General features: G+C 43.6%; 1 long non-coding RNA gene across 1 annotated transcript in view; it reads left to right on the top strand.

The window, feature by feature from the left end:
* The first annotated feature begins 384 nt into the window (after positions 1–384).
* The window catches only part of LOC144766570 (uncharacterized), a 34017-nt gene continuing 14347 nt past the window's right edge, over positions 385–20054 (top strand). The window contains exon 1 of the long non-coding RNA XR_013597841.1: positions 385–416. This is a non-coding gene — a long non-coding RNA (uncharacterized LOC144766570). The remainder of the gene's footprint in view (positions 417–20054) is intronic.

The raw sequence follows: 20054 nt of genomic DNA, 5'->3' as shown, positions 1-20054 counted from the left end.
AATGCACACAGGGCTCGAGTCATACACTCTCATCAGTATACAAGGGAGAGCTTGCAGTCTTTGTACTCTACTCATAAAGAACGCCACATTTTACATCCCCTATACTCTCAGTGCATCACATTAATGGTTATGTAACAGCAAGTGTTGATAAAGGGGGCAGAAATTACCGAGTAGTGGTTGCACATGAGAGTCGTGAAGCCCTGGTACACTGAAGGATGGCGTGTACAGAGCTCCTTGACACAAGCATATGTTAAAACAAGCAATAAATGACTTTCTGACCCTTCCCTCTCTCTTTGTTTTTCAGAAAAAGCCCGTACTCCACATAATGGCAGTCCAGCACATAATAGCAGTCCAGGTCTCTCAGTTGGATATATCGTTGGCATTGTGATTAGCGTGTTAGTGGTGGTCATCATTGTGTAAGTGTGCATAGAGACTCGTGCCAAGATATTTCCATCTGTGGCTTCAGTCCACCAATGTTTCCGAGCTGTTCCTCGGTGTTTCCTTTCTGGGATTAACACCCTCTCCCTTTGTCCTCAGAATCTGCCTCTAGTCCTTCCTCATTGTTTCCTTTCTGGGATTATCCCTCTCTCCCTTCATCCTCAGGGTCTGCCTGTAGTCCTTCCTCAGTTTTTCCCTTCTGGGATTGACCGTCCTCTCCCTTCATCTCCAGGGTCTGCCTCTAGTCCTTCCTCAGTGCTTCCTTTCTGGGATTAAACTCCTTCTCCATTCATTTTCAACCTTTGTTTCTAGCTCTTCCTCAGTGTTTCCTTTCTGGGATTAACCCCCCTCTCCCTTCGTCCTCAAGGTCTGCCTCTAGTCCTTCCTCAGTGTTTCCTTTAAGTGAATAATGCCTACCATCCTTCCTATTCAGGGCCCATCTCTAATTCTTCCTTCATGCTCTACCTCATAAATCATCCCTGTCTTCCTTTCACTTTAATATCTGCCTCTGCTACTCTCCTCTGACCCTCTTCTTTGGATGCTCTGTGGGCTGAACGAGACAGGAAGAAAATGTACTGGGTGACTGGAGTGAGCACTGCACAGCTGAGGTAAGGCTACACCATCATCACACAGCTGAGGTAAGGGTGCACCATTGTCACACGGTTGACATAGGGGGTACACCATCACCACAACACTGAGGTAAGGGTACACCATAGTCACATGGCTGAGGTAAGGGTAACAGATTGCTAAACAAATTTACGTCTGTTTAGTTTCAATTTTTGATTGGTTAAATAAATGTTTAAGGACATGCAAAGATGAGCAACTCAACAATTGTATAAAAATTGTGACCCATTGTGTATGTCTTCGTTTCACCTTGATAATGTGATTAGTCATATTTACGCTGTGCAACCAGATATCAAGTGAAGAATCACTTGCATATATTGTGTAATTCATGGGGCAGGCAACCTCTCTCTGGTGTGCACGCATGCTAGTTCAGTTTGTTTTATTTATTGGGATACAGGTTCGCAGAGAGGTGTGTGAAGCCACATTTATTCTGAGGTAAGGGTACACCATAGTCACAGGGAGGAGGTAAGGCTACGCCATCACAACACCGATGAGGTAAGGGTACACCACCGTCCCACGGATGAGGTAAAGGAACATCATCACACAGGTGAGGTAAGAGTACACCATTGTCACAGGTCTGAGGAAATGGTATACCATCGTTACACAGTGAGGTACGGGTACACCATCGCCACATGGCTGAGGTAAGGGTACACCATCCTCACATGGCTGAGGTTATCGTTTACTATTGTGAGACAGCTGACATAAGGGTACATCATCATCACACGACTGAGGTAAGGGTACACAATCGTCACACTGCTGAGATAAGTTTACACCATCGTCACACAGCTGAGATAAGGGTACACTATTGCCACACTGCTGACATAAGGGTACACCATTGTAACACGGCTGAGGTAATGGTACACCATAATCACATTGATGAGGTAAGGGCCCATCATTATCATATGGCTGAGATTAGGGTACACCATTGTCACATGGATGAGGTAAAGGTACACCATCATCACACAGCTGAGGCAAGGGTACACCATAATCATACGGTTGAGGTATGGGTACACAATTGCCACACGGTTGAGATAAGGGTACCCCATTTCCACAATCAGGAGGAAAGGGTACACCATAGTCACACGGCTGAGGTAAGGTTACACCATCATTACACAGCTCAGGTAAGGGTACACCATTGTTACACCGCTCAGATAAGTGTACACCATCATCACACAGCTCAGGTAAGGGTACACCATTTCCAAATGGCTCAGGTAAGGGTACATCATCATCACACCGTTCAGGTAAGGATACGCAATCGTCACACGGCTGAGGGAAGGGTACACCATTGTCACACGGCTTTACTGAAATCTACCTCTGAGGCGGAAGCCGGAGGAATCCCTCGCTGATTTTTTTAAAAATTGTATTTTCTGTGTTTGATGCATTTTTAAAACCTTCACCTGCACCAGAGCTCATTTCTTCTAAAATCGCCAAGCAGGCACATCACTAGCAACGGACACTAGCGCTGTTAAGTGATAGCGTTCCTTCACGGCCGCCATCGCGTTTGACGCGAGGCCACGCCCCCTGACAGGCCACGCCCACTCCCACTCCCGCCTATAAAAGCTAGCGCTGACTACAAGCGCACTTACTGAAATCTACCTCTGAGGCGGAAGCCGGAGGAATCACTCGCCGATTTTTTTTAAAATTGTATTTTCTGTGTTTGATGTATTTTTAAAACCTTCACCTGCACCAGAGCTCATTTCTTCTAAAATCGCCAAGCAGGCACATCACTAGCAACGGACACTAGCGCTGTTAAGTGATAGCGTTCCTTCACGGCCGCCATCGCGTTTGACGTGAGGCCACGCCCCCTGACAGGCCACGCCCACTCCCACTCCCGCCTATAAAAGCTAGCGCTGACTACAAGCGCACTTACTGAAATCTACCTCTGAGGCGGAAGCCGGAGGAATCACTCGCCGATTTTTTTTTAAATTGTATTTTCTGTGTTTGATGCATTTTTAAAACCTTCACCTGCACCGAAGCTCATTTCTTCTAAAATCACCAAGCAGGCACATCACTAGCAACGGACACTAGCGCTGTTAAGTGATAGCGTTCCTTCACGGCCGCCATCGCGTTTGACGCGAGGCAACGCCCCCTGACAGGCCACGCCCACTCCCACTCCCGCCTATAAAAGCTAGCGCTGACTACAAGCGCACTTACTGAAATCTACCTCTGAGGCGGAAGCCGGAGGAATCCCTCGCCGATTTTTTTTTAAATTGTACTTTCTGTGTTTGATGCATTTTTAAAACCTTCACCTGCACCAGAGCTCATTTCTTCTAAAATCGCCAAGCAGGCACATCACTAGCAACGGACATTAGCGCTGTTAAGTGATAGCGTTCCTTCACGGCCGCCATCGCGTTTGACGCGAGGCCACGCCCCCTGACAGGCCACGCCCACTCCCACTCCCGCCTATAAAAGCTAGCGCTGACTACAAGCGCACTTACTGAAATCTACCTCTGAGGCGGAAGCCGGAGGAATCCCTCGCCGATTTTTTTTAAAATTGTATTTTCTGTGTTTGATGCATTTTTAAAACCTTCACCTGCACCAGAGCTCATTTCTTCTAAAATCGCCAAGCAGGCACATCACTAGCAACGGACACTAGCGCTGTTAAGTGATAGCGTTCCTTCACGGCCGCCATCGCGTTTGACGCGAGACCACGCCCCCTGACAGGCCACGCCCACTCCCACTACAAATGTGCCTTCCACGCAAGCGCAGCGAACGAGCGCATCGGGAGCGCCTAAGGCAAGCCCGTCTGCGCCCGTCCGCGACAAGACCGCGACAGGCGCAGGAAACTCTGCCCTTTCTTGCTCCCACATTTCCTACCAGCCCAGCGACCTCCTTCAACTGCAGGTCACTAAGCATTGTCCATCTATACTTGACCCAGCCGCGTTGGTAGGCCCAGTTAGCTGCAAGCTCTGCCATTGGACCACTGGCCACCACTCAGCCCCTTCACCGGCCGACCTACCTCCCCTTCAGGCCTCTCATTCCTTCTTCAAAGGTGGTCTGATTAATGCACGATCCATGTGCAAGCACAACCAAGATATACATGACCTCATCTTGGAGTCCGATCTCGACTGCCTCATGATAACTGAGACATGGCTAACGGCAGACAGTAACCCTGACATTGCTGTCGCCCTACCCCAGGGCTATTCACTCTTCAGGCAAGACAGAGTTAAGGGCCGAGGTGGAGGTGTCGTAATCATACTTAAAGACACCCTTCCTTGTCATACCTTCAGTCTAGAGCTCTTAAAAAAGACAGAAGGACTAGGCTTCTCTATTAAACTGAACGAAAACACCTCCTTCTCAGGCGGACTTATCTACCGCCCACCCGGCAATGCCTCCGAGTTCCTCGACTCCCTGTGCGATTCCTTAGGACTATTCTCACTCAGATACCCATTCTTCACCCTCCTAGGGGATTTTAATCTACATCCTGAATCTAAATCAGATGTACAATCTACTAACTTCATTCAAACCCTAGATATGTTCAATTTTAAGCAACTTGTCACTTTACCCACTCACTCCCTGGGTCACACCCTTGATGGAATCTGTACAAACTCTCCCTCATTAATTACACTGCCCCCTTTGCCTCAGATCTGGTCCGACCACTCCCTAATCCCATTTCGCATTCCGAGCGTAAATCCGCTTATCTGCAACAAAGCTACTCCTCACCTCAACAATCACATCAACTGGAAAAAGGTCCAAGATAACATCATTCTTAAACCCATAATGCAAATCCAAACCCCTATCTTATCTGGTAACGTCGACATCGACGCCGATCTTTTTCACAACTGGATCATACAAGAAATGAATTCCAGAATCCCGCCCCCACGTTCCCGTACCTCCCGGGGAAAAACCAAAACAAATGCCCCTTGGTTCACACCTCAACTAGCCAATGCTCATTTGCTATGCAAAAAGGCAGAACGTAAATGGCGAAAGACATACGAGGTGGCAAATCGTATCACCTATATCGCCATAAGGAAAAACTATCTTTCTGAAATTAAATTGGCCAAAAAAAACTACTACGTTAACGCCATCAAAAACTCCGGCCAAAAACAAAAGGCGCTGTTCGCGATAGTAAAATCGTTCACGCAGCCCAAAGCACTTCTGCCTGAAATTCCCCCTTCTCAGATATTCTGCGACCAAATTTCTGACTACTTTGAGGACAAAATTGCCTCTATTCAAATCAACTTCCCCCCTCCAGCTACTCCTCCTGGGCCCCCTCCTCCGGACCCTCAAGGTTGCTTTCTCAGTAGCTTCTCACCGGTCACTTTAGAGCAGACTAGAAAAGCCATCCTGGCTTGTAAATCGGGCTCCCCGTCTGATCCTTGTCCCCCTAAAATACTTCACCAACTAATTGACGTGGTTAACCCGACCATCAACAATTTAATCAATTCATTGCTCTGCTCAGGCCTAGTACCCAGCCCTTGGAAAAAGGGAATTGTCAAACCCCTCATGAAAAAGGCTAATAAACCCCCGACAGACCTCACCAATCTTTGTAGTGTAGCTCCTATTTTCCCAATAGGCTCTGCGCATTGGAATAGTACCTACAGCAGTAAAGGCCTAGACCAGACGTTAACTAGGTCTACTACTGTCGATACTAGACTTAATTTTTGGGTTTGCCAGCTAAGCTCAGAGTTCGCTAGAAACTTTCTCGAATGTTCAAGGAAGGAATTAACTCCCCTGATTAGACAAGAAGGGATTTAGTTTCTGACAACCATAGAACATGACAACTTTGCTCTCCCCTAATCAAGAGTCAATCTCGAGAGTCGTGTGAGCACAAGGCAATTATTTTACTCAGTCAGTACGTGCATTCTTAGTCTCATCAGAATGTAGAGAAAAGGAAGAGACGGGCGTGTTCAATAAAAAGGTGTTATTTATTGATCAGTCTCTTTTCTCATACATGAGAAATGGATCGATATTATTGCAATACTTATAGTTAAGTAAAGTGCATACATTAAAAGCAATAGTATAAAATAATACTGTAAAAACATTGATATGGTTTCTGAGCCATATGATGTTTAAAATGATTAAAATATATTTACATACACATATACATTTGACTAAACGTACTCAACTGGTGTTTCTAAATACGCCTACCCCGTGTACCTGACCTAAGTCTAATGCGTGGGCGGGAATAGAAAGTTACAGTTTAAGTTAAGTTTGTTTTTGCCAAGTGAATAACTAAAGAATTCTCTGTGAGGGGTTATTCAGTTCTGTACCTGGAATTTAGGATGGATGAGGAATAGTATCTCTTTCTCTGCTCTCGATATTCCAGGCTGCCTGCGAGGGCTGCCCGAAAGCGCCGGTGCTGGGTCTCTCGGCTTGAGATAGCAGCGCGTCTCTCATCCCGTCAGGAAGGCAGGGCTGCTGCCAGCGGGGTCTGCTTCTGCTCTCGGCTTCGGCAAGTATGGCTGCTCCGTCTTGTCACCACGCGTGTGTTTGCATAGGGCAAGGTCGGCAATATTTATACCTTAAAGGTGCCGAGATTGACGTAAGGATGGACATAGATACGTCAATAAAGATGTCATACGACTTGCTCGTTAGCACATTCTTTACTAAAGTTCTCTGTGAAATCAAAACAATGGCCGCACGGATTATCCAGGTTGTCATAGGTTTGATTTGTTATGAGAACGTCGTATGCCTTATCAGGGGCTGGAGGAATGTCGCTTGTCTAATTAGATCTCAAGCGTTATGACCTAATCAGATAACACGTTCCTGTGCCGTAGTGTGACTGCGTCAGATAACGGTATCTGCATCATGGGGGTTTTCTTGCCTCATGGGCTGACTGTTAGTTAACTTGATAGTTAGTTTAACCAGAATAGGGTCAGGAATAGGGGGACTGATTCAGAACCTATAGAAATACACGACACCCACTCCACGCTAACTATGGTCATATCTACTAATCTATGCATAGTATAACATAGTACAACATACTATAGAGTATAGTGTATACCCTACCACCCCAAAATACATAAATGCATTTCGAAATTTTCAAATATACTGAAAAATTGCAGTCATATATATTGTATGCACTTAAGCTATGAATTAAATGCAAAAGTAAACACGCATTTTTATGCATTATTGCTTATTGGTATATGAGAAATACACATGAAATGGCTCTTAATATGGCTATACAGAAAGGAAGTTCGAGACAATTTCATCACATAATAAAATATTTGTGAACATCCCAGCGAGCAGCTAAAGTCTATAAAGTATCTAAAAATAGAAATTTTAGTTCTCTAGGAATAGTTTCTTACTTTAAGCAGAAGATCAGTGTCCCGGGGAAAAAATATGTAGAAAAATATTTTAAGGGGCTTGCTGAAAAATATTGCTGTCCGTGAGCTGGAGTGAAATTGTTCATGTGACTTTATTTTTAAAGTTGAAGGCCGAATTCAGGGAACGCCGTGTGCGAGTTTACTCAAAAGTCTCTATTTCTGTTCTGGAGAGAACATCATATCATTCAGGCTTTCGAAAAAACTGTCAACAGCTTCATGGGAAAGTTCCACTAAGTCGGAAATAGGGGTAACCATGCATTCGTGCGCATGATTGTCTCCATTGACATTCTGATTCGCATTGCTGACAGAAGGTCGTACCTGTTCGATACTGCTTTCATCTTGAACTTCACTACTCTTCAATCGCAGTGGTGAAGATTCCAGGAATGCCGTCATCAGGATTGGCAGCCTTTGAGGGCAGCACAAAGCGTGAACCTTGGTAGGAACCAACAGTGTATCTGCATCCACTGGCGCATCCGATTGTAGCGTCAGACAGGTGTCTAACACGCATTCTTCTCCGCATAGCAGACACCTTAGTACAGGTAAAACACACCTTTGCCACATTGGTCGAAATGATAGAAACCAAGTCATGTTCAGGTCTCTAAGCCGGGAGAGTCCCAGGATTTTTGATATCCGGTCCCGGTATCCAATGGCTAGGATCGTATCTTCCATTGTCGCGAGAGTTTGATCTGTGACATGGGTTGCCATAACGAAAAATAAGGACTAGGAATAGGATTCCGGCAATTAGTCCTAGGATCAGGGGAAGTCCGCCAAAAATCGAATGGACGAAATCTGGAAAAATACCCAGTATGGCTTTGAATGGTGTTAATGCCATCGAAAATACTGTCTTTAAATACCTTTGAGACCCCAGTGGTATCAGAAATATTTAAGATTTCGCTTAGGATTTCCGCGAAATGTACGGGGGAATTAGTTGATAATAATGTATGTATCTCTGCAGTCGTCCTTGCGACTTGTAGATCATACGTTTCTTTTGATGACGTGAGCCTTGTAGGCGTCTGAAGAAGCACTGTTTTCATTCTGCTTAAAGTATCTATTCGAATAGAAGTAATTTTCAAACTGGGCCATGCCCTTGCCTCCCTGTCTGGAAAGGAGCTGGGGAATAAAGAACGTCCACAGCACTTGACCTTCGCCGTTGTAGTTACTAGATAAGGAGTCCCGGGCATAAGACTGCAACATCTGCGGTCTACAATAAGAATGTAACTCCCATTATAGAGTCTTTGAAAGAATGGTTCTATTTCAGTTGCAGGTGCGCCTTGCTGGTGACATGAAAGGTTGTATGAATTCCCTTCACAGGCTCCATGCAAACTAATTCCGTTACACAGAAGCGTGCCGCTTAGTGACATAGCACAATTGTTGCCACTAAGAAACACTTTCTGTCCTTTATTACTGACACATGCATGTGAATAGGGCAGGTTCCAAGTTGTTTTAAGGTACCCCTTTCCCAATTTCTCGTACATGCCAGCCTGTATATATTTTTGGCAGTATTGAAACCTGAAGGTTGAGATTGGAATATTTATGATTCCGTGGATTATCCATTCACTGACAGGTCGTTCTGACATTGTCATTGGTAATCTTTCTAGTTTTTCAATGCTCAAGATTGTATAATCAGCACCCTTTTGCGCCATACCGATTTGTCTATCAGTAAGGTTAAAGATTTGGAATAGTGACGTTGTGTTGATTAAACGCCAAGGCACATAGCCTGAACGCAGATTTTGTAACGTCCAGCCAAGCTGTACAATGGAACGCAATTGTGACTGACCATGTTGTAATAACAGTAAGTCTTGCGATAATATATCGATTGCTGAAGACACAATGCTGTCCAATGAAAAAATTCTGGAGGACAGAGTCATTAACCCATTGTCCACTACAGAAAGTGATTTTTCCAAATTGATACGGTCAATTTCCCGTATTCTTTCTGCTGTCTCAATTTGAGTAACCTTCCAGGCCTCATTGTATGCTGCATATACAGAGGCTGCTATGAAACGCTTTTGACGCTGTTTGCGTGGTCCCAGTATGAAATCACGCAAGTCAGCACCATCAGTAAGTAAAGTTAGGTGTTGCTTAATTTCAGGCAGTGTGGAAGTCTGTAGCCATTGAAGGCATAATTTGCCCACACTGTAGGTTGTTATTATCCCTGGGTGATGTCTTTGAGGATATCTAGGGTCTGGCCTGGTCATTTTGAAACCCTGTGTTTTATTCAGGAATCTATCTTGACAGTAATTTGTATCTGTGGGCCAGATCAACCATTGTTTCCAATCAGGATGTGTTCTGTTTTGGTTTAATATATGGTTTACGTCTATCTCTTCATCTGTATCAGAGCTATTGCTAAACATTGTTGGCTTCGGAATAGACGGTTTAATTAAATCTTTGATTTTGGCTAAGCCAAGACAGGTGGTTTGTTGAACAGTGTCATTTAAAAATATCATTTGTTCTGGGATCATGCAGGCTCTAAACAAAGCTTCTAAACCCTGTACTTGCCATTCTTTTGTACCCCAAACACTTTTCAAATCAACATTTTTGTCCCAATAATCAAATCCAAATGTATTCATTTTTTCAAAGAATGAATCTGAATATATCAATTTTGTGTTGGTTATCATGGTTTTCATCCCTGTCTTGTTTGACAATTTAAAATAAAATGTTTCAGCATTACTTATGTTAAAACCTGAAAAATATGAATATTTGTCATATACGGTTCTAGAGCTTCCTTTTGGAGGTGTAGCACAATGTTCCCATTGATTATAACTTAAAACATTTCTAGGTTGTGCAGATTTATGTAAAAAATGGTTACCATAATGGTTATAGCAATACATACTATCATAATTTGTAGAACCTTGCAAATAATCATGTTTTGTAAATTTAGCAGACATTACTAAGTCAGACATCATGTTGTTAATACTTTCGAAGTCCCAATCATCAGCAAATGAGTTTGGTTTTGCAAAGTCACTCAATGAGATCTTGATTTGGTGTGGATATTTCAGGATCTCGACCGGACCATAAATTTCATAGTCAGTGTTGTCCCAGGCTACCCCACCAGGTATAGGATTGGCTGTGAAGTTGGCTGAAGAAAGTTCTGAAGAAAGTTCTCTTTTCTCGACGTGTGAAGATGTGTGTGGTTTGAGGATCAAGTTGATGTTCTGACTTGCTGTGTCCATTTTAGCATATTTTCCCTCAATGAAGCGTCCCAAAGTAAATACCATGATGAGCCAAAGTATGAGGATAAATGCGCCAAAACCCACCCAAAATTCAATCCATGGAGAAACCAGATATGTTTCTTTCAGATGTTTCAAAAGTTCCTTCGCTTTGTCTTTAAAGGATTTTGATGATGGCTGTGTCCTTGATTCACTCAGGCTTTCAGAGGAATCATCGAAGTTGATGAAGTAACCGGATGCAGTTCTGTCAATTGTTCCAATTGGTTCAGGATTTCTGTTTTTTGCATTTTCACTTGGTACTTCAGTATAGATCGGTGTGTCTCTGCTAAATGTCTTTATTTGGGTTTTCAGAGGTCTGATTTCTATTGCATTGTTGCATAGTCCTTCTTGTTCTTCTGCAGGCGTTTCGAATGTGATGAGCCTTTTTGTTAGGACCTCTGTACTGGTAGCAAACCTTGGTGTTCTGCTACTTATTGGGAGTCCACTTGGCCTACTGTTTGTTATCGGCCACATGTTGTGGTTTTACCAGGTCGATGGATACAACTCGGTTCTCCTTTTTTCCAGCAAGTGGCGGTAGTACAACTGATCTTGTCCCGTTGACAGACAAGACAGGAACTGCTTTTCTGTAAGAAGGCCCAAATTCCTTCTTTACCGCGATCTTCTCCCTGACTAGATCCCCGACTTTTGGAATCCAGACAGGTCTTGCCGGGACAGGTGGTGATTCTTCAGTGGTTGTTGGCTGTTGTTTCAACTGTATGTTGCTCAGGTCTTTTCTTGTTTTGTTTAAGTCCTGCAAAATAGCCAAACGGTCTTTGACATCAAAGGTTTTTTCTATTACCACTGAAGTCTGACTATCAAGGTCAGAGATCAACATCCTAGTTCCGAATAATAATTCGTACGGACTGAATCCCTTCAGAGAATTTCTTGGCAAGTTATTTAGACTACGTTGGACACTTATTAGATGTTTGACCCACCCAGCTCCCGAACCTAATATCCTTTCTATTATAGATTGTTTTCTGCCTTGGTTTTTTTCTTTACACCATCCCGTACCCTCAGGAAGGAAGTGAGAAGATTCCCGCTTGGCTGTGCTCATTTGGCCATGTTTCCCCCCCAGGCTGGATTGCCTGAGTGAAAACAATGGTCGAACGTAGCATGCTCTTAGCGTATATGCCATTTAGACTCGCAAATCTTGTATAATAGTCCGGACGTCAGCCGAGTGCTGGTGATCTACATTATAAGTGGAAACTAGCCTGTATATGTTAATCGCAAGCCATTCTTTTTGCTGGTAATATTATCTGCCTTGATACGACGAGGTATTAAACTGCTTCTCTCCCCACTGCGATCTCTGTTGCAGTTTGGGCAGTTTTTTACAAACATGGTGTAGTGCAGGCTCATGCCTGGCCACCAGTACCGTGATTGTAATTCTTCCAGAGAATCTTTTAATTTAAGGTGTCTGAGACCCTCGCCCATGTGTGCGTCTGCGATTAACAAGTTTCTCCTGTCCATGTTTGGAATCACTCTATCCCCCACTCCAGGGATTCGAGCAAAAGGGACGGAGTTTGCATCGATTATGTATGTATAATTGAGTGGATAGTTGATCGGTAGTGCTGAGCAGTCGCCGTTTGATGACGTTTTCACCGCCAGCAATGTTTCACCGTCAATGTATTTTAATGTACGCTTTTTTCGATCTACGGGGGCAGGTTTAGTGGCTGCCGCTGCGGCTGCTTCAGCCAATGAATTCCCCACAACGTGAACGCCATCACGTTGATGACTCAGTGAGTGAGTCACGTGAGTCTTTGGTAGTTCTTTTTTCAAAAGAGCAACTTGTTCCCAGAGCAGTTTCTGCTTTATTGGTGCATCTGTGTCATCTTTGTAACCGTTCTGAATCCATGTCTGCAAATCCTTGTTATATGCTTTGACGCAGTAATATGAATCTGACACTATAAGTGTCGGGAATTCGCGATCCGCATTATCCAGCGCCATTTTTAATGCTATTATTTCAGTTTGTAGTTCTGAATTAGTTTCTACTGAGTGTGATTTTGTTAATAGAGGTCTTAGTTTACCTCCGCGCCACACTTCTTTTGTAATCTCACATGTGGGATTGTATGCATGTTCTCCCCAAACGGAGGGTTGAGCATGTCCGTCTGTATAGATTACACAGGCGTAATGTCGTAGAGGCAGAATGTCGATTGGCAGAGGATACGTCTTTTCATATTTTAGATTTTTTAATTCTTCTAGTTCTTAGAAAATTGTCAACCAGGCTATACTTGATAATTCATATCCTACGTACAAGACTGTCAGATGGGCAATTCTGGATTTTTTAAAGTTGAATTTGTAACCCTCTGCAGCGAACCCAAGTATTATGGTGTTCACTCTTTTCAAGTGAGTATCCAAGTCATCATCTGTTAAGTAAATGTCATCGACATAAGATAATGCTTCATCATCATATAGTTGTAGTAATTCTGTTACTCTCGCTGAGAATACCCCCGGGCTGTTCTTGTACCCCTGGGCTAACCGACAGAATTGTTTTTGAGTGCCATTTACTGAGAATGCAGTTAAATATCTGCTCTCTGGTGCTATGTTTTGACAAAAGAATCCATTGGAGATGTCCAGGGTTGTTTTGTATTTTTTGCGCACTATGTTATTCATTAGTGCAGCACTGTGTGAGTTTTGCACTGCAAAGGTTTTGCAACATGTGTTAAGGTGTCGGTAATCCAAAACTAGACGATATGAATTGTCTGGTTTGGAGACCGGAAACAAAGGATTGTTCATTTGTGAGGTGCAAGTTTCAATCACCCCCTGGTATTCTAGCTGATCTAGTATTTCATTTACTTGTTTTTTAGCTTCTTGCTTAATTGGGTACTGCCTTTGTGCAGTAGGTTGTGATTTTAACTGGATTTTGTGAGGAGGAGAATCCTCATCCCATCCTACATGATTTTTATATAAAGCAGGTGCTAAGGCCACTGCCCACTTTCTAGCAAGTGTGTATTTTTTATGAATCGGTATTTGATTCGAGAAGGCAGGCATAATTACTTCTTCGCCATGAGGGCACTCCCTGACAAACTCTGGTGGCCAGTCTTTTTCAGCTAGAAGGATGTCATAGCCTTTGGAGAGGTTATCCCAAAATAGTCCCCTTATTTTCCTAGTCTTATCTCCCTCTATACGTAATGTTATCTCGTATATCTTGTGGGGCTTGCTAACTCTGGTGTCTGCAGTTTCCACTTGAAGGTATTCATTCGTGTCTACTGTCTCCAGATGATTCATAAGGACTTTGCGAGCTATGCTCACCTCTGCTGCGCTGTCTAGCATTGTCTGAGCCCACTCTCCGTTTTTCAGTTGTGTCCTCAGTATTCTCGGCATTTTTAACTACCTTGATACTGGCTACCTTCTTTTTTGGAAATTGTAATTTCTTTTTTTGTTGAGCAGGTTCCTTGTCTTTGGACTTGGCGTGCTCTTCTGATCGTCCTCTTCTTTCCGATTTCTGTGAGGAATTCTGAAAAGATTGAGAGGGACGTGTATCAATGTCTTGATATCTATCAGGTTTTTTAATATTATCCCTATTTCTAAGGTTATATCTATTCCCCGAGGGGTCACTCTGCGGTGACCTCTGTCTTTGGTTTGGAGATTTCTCTCTTCGCCTAGGAGACCTTCCTCGGGACTGGAATTTCTTTTGTTTAGGATTGGATTGTTTGTTTCCATCCCAGTTCTTTTTTGGTGAATTATTATTATTAGAAATATTTTTTCTGGACTTGTAGTCAGTTGCGGTTTTACTGGTATTCCACCTAGACTATCTCTGCCTAGTTCTTCATAGGATTTTTCTATGATTCTGGCAATTTCAGCTGGTTGGTCTGCTATATCTGTCTCTTTCAACCTCTGGCGGATCGCCACGTTTGCTGCTTCACCTTTTATGTTGGCTAGTAATATAGCCGAGACCTGCTTGAAGTCTTTCAGTAATTTCATACCAAGAGTTAAAGCAGGTTCTGGACCGTATTCATCTTGAATTTGTTTTAGCACATCTGGTATTACCGAAATGGATGGAACACCGTGCGTTTTTGTGTAGATGGAAGCAAAGACTGTACCCCAAGTGTCACAGTCCTCAATGTGTGGTGCGATTCCCATTGGGAGACATATAGTCAGAATCCTGTGTTTTTCTAATGGGGTGGTGTCAGGAAACACCGCCTCTATTTGGGTAATTTTCTGTGCCAACCAGAATGGTATCTGTTCCCGTTTAGCTGGAACTTTACCTAGGCAGGATTGGATGTTCTGTGGTGTAATTTTATTTGTGTTCCCCTGGTGAGGGGTCAGCTGTGGAAGTTTAATCGCTGGCTGAATTGTTGAAGTCCGCATTACATACTGAACTAATTGTCTATGAATTTTTAGTAGTTGTTTTAGCTGTATTAACAGCTCTGCTGCAGGCATTCTTTCGATGTCTGGATGTGGTGTGTATCCGGCTAAGACCGGCCATGTTGCTCCTGGTCTTCCTAAAGGACCGAGCCTTGTAATGTGATTGTTATGTATTAGGGCGCCATCAAATAAGAGCAAATGCTCTTGGAATTTGAGTGGTACTTCCACCTCCTAGAAAGGAGTGTATGTTTCAGGAGGTTCCTCTACTTTGTAATAGTGGAAGTACTTTGTTACAGCATTTGCTGCCGGAAAATGTATCCATGAATAGTATACCTCTGTCTGCCGATATTCGTGTGCCTCAATTACGAATATGACTGTGCCACCTCTAGGTGTCAGTCCATTTTCTATAAGTTTTAAGGTTATAGATCTCCTTTTAATGACCGGAATGAGTGTTATATTCGGGTCTGCTGCTTGCATGGTAGCATCAGCATCTGCGAGTTCAGTTGCTAATCTAACTGCCTCTCTTTCATCATCACTCTCTGCCATTTTACAGACAGGATGGTATTATGTTTGTTTGCAGATCAGGTTTCTTTATGGAACAAAGATTAGATGCACAATATTTTGGAACCGTTTATCCTTCAACGTTGACTTGACCAAGAACCATACATAGGAGTTCCCTCCTGCGAGGTTTTGGGGGATATAACCTTTCACCCACTCCAGACGTCTTTGGAGTATTTGGGAAAAGGGGTCTGAGTGAGAAAGCACGACTGAGTTACTCTAAATGTCTTACGTTAGTTTTATCGCCCTTTCCAAACGCATTGGGCGCCATGTAGTGTAGCTCTTATTTTCCCAATAGGCTCTGCGCATTGGAATAGTACCTACAGCAGTAAAGGCCTAGACCAGACGTTAACTAGGTCTACTACTGTCGATACTAGACTTAATTTTTGGGTTTGCCAGCTAAGCTCAGAGTTCGCTAGAAACTTTCTCGAATGTTCAAGGAAGGAATTAACTCCCCTGATTAGACAAGAAGGGATTTAGTTTCTGACAACCATAGAACATGACAACTTTGCTCTCCCCTAATCAAGATACAATCTCGAGAGTCGTGTGAGCACAAGGCAATTATTTTACTTAGTCAGTACGTGCATTCTTAGTCTCATCAGAATGTAGAGAAAAGGAAGAGACGGGCGTGTTCAATAAAAAGGTGTTATTTATTGATCAGTCTCTTTTCTCATACATGAGAAATGGATCGATATTATTGCAATACTTATAGTTAAGTAAAGTGCATACATTAAAAGCAATAGTATAAAATAATACTGTAAAAACATTGATATGGTTTCTGAGCCATATGATGTTTAAAATGATTAAAATATATTTACATACACATATACATTTGACTAAACGTACTCAACTGGTGTTTCTAAATACGCCTACCCCGTGTACCTGACCTAAGTCTAATGCGTGGGCGGGAATAGAAAGTTACAGTTTAAGTTAAGTTTGTTTTTGCCAAGTGAATAACTGAAGAATTCTCTGTGAGGGGTTATTCAGTTCTGTACCTGGAATTTAGGATGGATGAGGAATAGTATCTCTTTCTCTGCTCTCGATATTCCAGGCTGCCTGCGAGGGCTGCCCGAAAGCGCCGGTGCTGGGTCTCTCGGCTTGAGATAGCAGCGCGTCTCTCAGCGCGTCAGGAAGGCGGGGCTGCTGCCAGCGGGGTCTGCTTCTGCTCTCGGCTTCGGCAAGTATGGCTGCTCCGTCTTGTCACCACGCGTGTGTTTGCATAGGGCAAGGTCGGCAATATTTATACCTTAAAGGTGCCGAGATTGACGTAAGGATGGACATAGATACGTCAATAAATATGTCATACGACTTGCTCGTTAGCACATTCTTTACTAAAGTTCTCTGTGAAATAAAAACAATGGCCGCACGGATTATCCAGGTTGTCATAGGTTTGATTTGTTATGAAAACGTCGTATGCCTTATCAGGGGCTGGAGGAATGTCGCTTGTCTAATTAGATCTCAAGCGTTATGACCTAATCAGATAACACGTTCCTGTGCCGTAGTGTGACTGCGTCAGATAACGGTATCTGCATCATGGGGGTTTTCTTGCCTCATGGGCTGACTGTTAGTTAACTTGATAGTTAGTTTAACCAGAATAGGGTCAGGAATAGGGGGACTGATTCAGAACCTATAGAAATACACGACACCTTCGCCCTATATCGCTGCTCCCGGCCTTGGGGAAAATAACGGAACAACTAGTTCTTAGTGAGCTAAAACGCTTCCTGGATAATAACAACATTCTCCACCCCCAACAATCGGGTTTTCGGCCCAAACATTCGACCGAAACCGCACTAATCGAACTGTCTGACACCATAAAAACCCTACAAGATCAGAGGAAAAACTCCATTCTCATCCTTCTCGACCTAACGGCGGCGTTTGATACCATCTCCCACTCCATCCTCATCAATAGACTTATGGACATTGGCATCTCTGATTCTGCCCTATCCTGGATAAAGTCTTTCCTCTCTGACCGATCTCAAACCGTCGCTCTGGGCCCTTTCCACTCCAAAGATAAGCTGGTCTCCTCAGGTGTCCCGCAGGGATCCATCCTGAGCCCTCTCCTTTTTAACATTTACCTCATTCCCCTCCTGACCCTGATTGAATCATTCGGCATACCTGTCACCTCGTATGCCGATGATACACAACTCATTGTGCCACTAGAGGATCAATCCACTAAAGCAGAACTCAATCTTAAACACTGCTTGACCGAAGTCTTCCGTTGGATGGACAACAATCACTTGCAGTGTAACTCGAGTAAAACGGAGATCCTCCCGATCGGAAAAAACACCTCCTTTTGTCCAGCACTCTGGTGGCCGGACAATTCTGTTGCTCCCCCTCAGACAGTGTCATCCGCCAGGAATCTCGGCGTAATCTTTGACTCCGACCTCTCCTTTGATCAGCATGCCAGAACCGTCGCAGGCAAATGCTTCGGAACGATCAAATCTCTCAGAAAGTTCTTCGATTTTCTCCCCATTGACGCCAGAAAAACGGTGACAGTGGCACTCATAATCTCACGCCTGGATTATTGCAACGGCCTGCTCGCAGGGGCCAAAAAGAGCACAATTTTGAAACTGCAAAGCGTACTACATACAGCCGCACGTTTAGTCCTTAGACTACCCCGCAGATCTTCCATCACTGCAGCGCTTCAATCCCTCCACTGGCTACCCCGTCACAAAATAATCCTCTTCAAAATTTTGATCATTGCCTTTTGTGCTTACAACAAAACTGGCCCTAAATACCTCACCAGGCGTTTTCCCCACTATACCCCCAGTCGACACCTTCGCTCAACCCATGACAATCTCATCCTCCCCTCTAAATACAACTTGAAAACAAAGGGTGGTAAAACCCTCAGTTTCCTGGCCACGAAAGCTTGGAATAAACTGCCTAAAACCCTTAGAAAACTGACCCAGGAAAAAACGTTCAGAAAGCTTCTTAAGACCTGGATTTTTACTCTCCCTGACGATTACTCCAAAGCCTCCATCTAATTCCTCTTGGACTGGTTTTTTTTCAGGATCATTCAGCGCCAAGATGCTCCCTCCGGAGCCAACGCCGCGCTCTAGAAATACCCCACAAAGGTAAGGGTGAACCATAGTCACATGGTTGAGGTAAGTGTACACCATAGTCACACGGCTCTAGTTAGGGTACAGCAGTGTCACACGGCTGAGGTAAGGATACACCATTGTCACACTGCTAAGGTAAGGGAACACCATCATCACATGGGTGACGTAAGTGTACACCATAATCACATGTCTGAGGTAAGAGTACACTATAATCACATGGCTAAGGTCAGGGTGAACCATAGTCACACGGCTGACACAAGGTTGCACCATCATCACACAGTTGAGGTAAGCATACACCTTCACCAGATTGCTGAGGTAATGGTACACCATCATCACATGGTTGAAGTAAGGGTACACCATCACCAACCGGATGAGGTAAGGGTACTAAGCACAATAAGGGGACCCCCTCTAGCCAAGTTATTTAAAGGTCTGGGAGAAGAGGGGAAAATAACAACACAATCTGAATAGGCTCCCTCGTGACCTATATTTCTTTTGTCAAACTGATATTAAATTCAAATGGGCTGAATGTAGGCAAATAATGACAAAGGTCAAAAACATAACCATGTTTATAAATATTCACATTATTTATTTATTTTCTTTTACATATTTTTACATATAAACTCAATATTTTAAACATCTACAGACAATATTACACAATCTTTGCATCACTAACCCCTGAGTAAAGAAACAAGAAAGAGATATTCATACACACTACCTCACATGCATTCCATCTCAAGAACACTCATACCACATTCATTAGTACATATATCTGGAGGGTGGGAGACAGAAGGTTGTATAATCTCCACGACCAATTAAAGTAACTGCACATAGCAGGATCTGAACTGCATTAGTCGACGCGTGTTTCGGTGGCTTAGAGATTGGTAGCACCACCTTCCTCGGATATCGGACCAATATTGACACACCCAGGGGATACTAGTGCTGATACTCTGCAAGAGACCACTGGCAGATACTGTCTTTTGTGGCTATTTCTCTAAGTTATTATGCCACACTCTCGAAGTCTCATATATGCTTTGCATTAAATGAAGCGTGTATACATATGTAGTGTCAGCAAAGTGAGATATCCTTATGGAGTAGGTTTGTTAGAACATGTGAATCACACTTGGTCACACTGCGCCAGTCCACTTCGGGGATGTCTCAGTGCTAATATTTATGAAATTGTAGGGGTCTAAGCACAGCGTTACTTATTTTAGCAGCACAAGTTCATCTGTAGCTTGATGGAGAGGCGACCGGTCGAGAAATCCAACTAATTAAGTGTACAGCATTGCCACACAGCTGATGTAAGGGTACACCATTGTCACACAGCTGAGGTAAGGGTACGCTTTCATAGTATTTTGGGTGCATGCAACTCTGGATTGTAGTTGTTGCCTTAAATAATGTTACCTGAGAAGGAACAAGCTACTAGAAATGCTCAAAGTGAATGGCTGAGAAATACAGCGGCATTAGCCACTTGTCTGACATCTCAATGAGTGGTGTAAGCCCTCCAGTAAGAGAATCTGTCTAGAGGTGATTTACAGAAAAGATGTCCAGGGCTGCTGCTGCTACACTGAGGGGCCCCTCCCAGTCCAGTCCAGATG

This window comes from Lissotriton helveticus, chromosome 7, assembly GCF_964261635.1.
Source record: "Lissotriton helveticus chromosome 7, aLisHel1.1, whole genome shotgun sequence".
Taxonomy (NCBI): domain Eukaryota; kingdom Metazoa; phylum Chordata; class Amphibia; order Caudata; family Salamandridae; genus Lissotriton; species Lissotriton helveticus.
The sequence above is the reverse complement of the archived record's forward strand: the minus strand, read 5'-3'. Positions and strand labels throughout refer to the sequence as shown.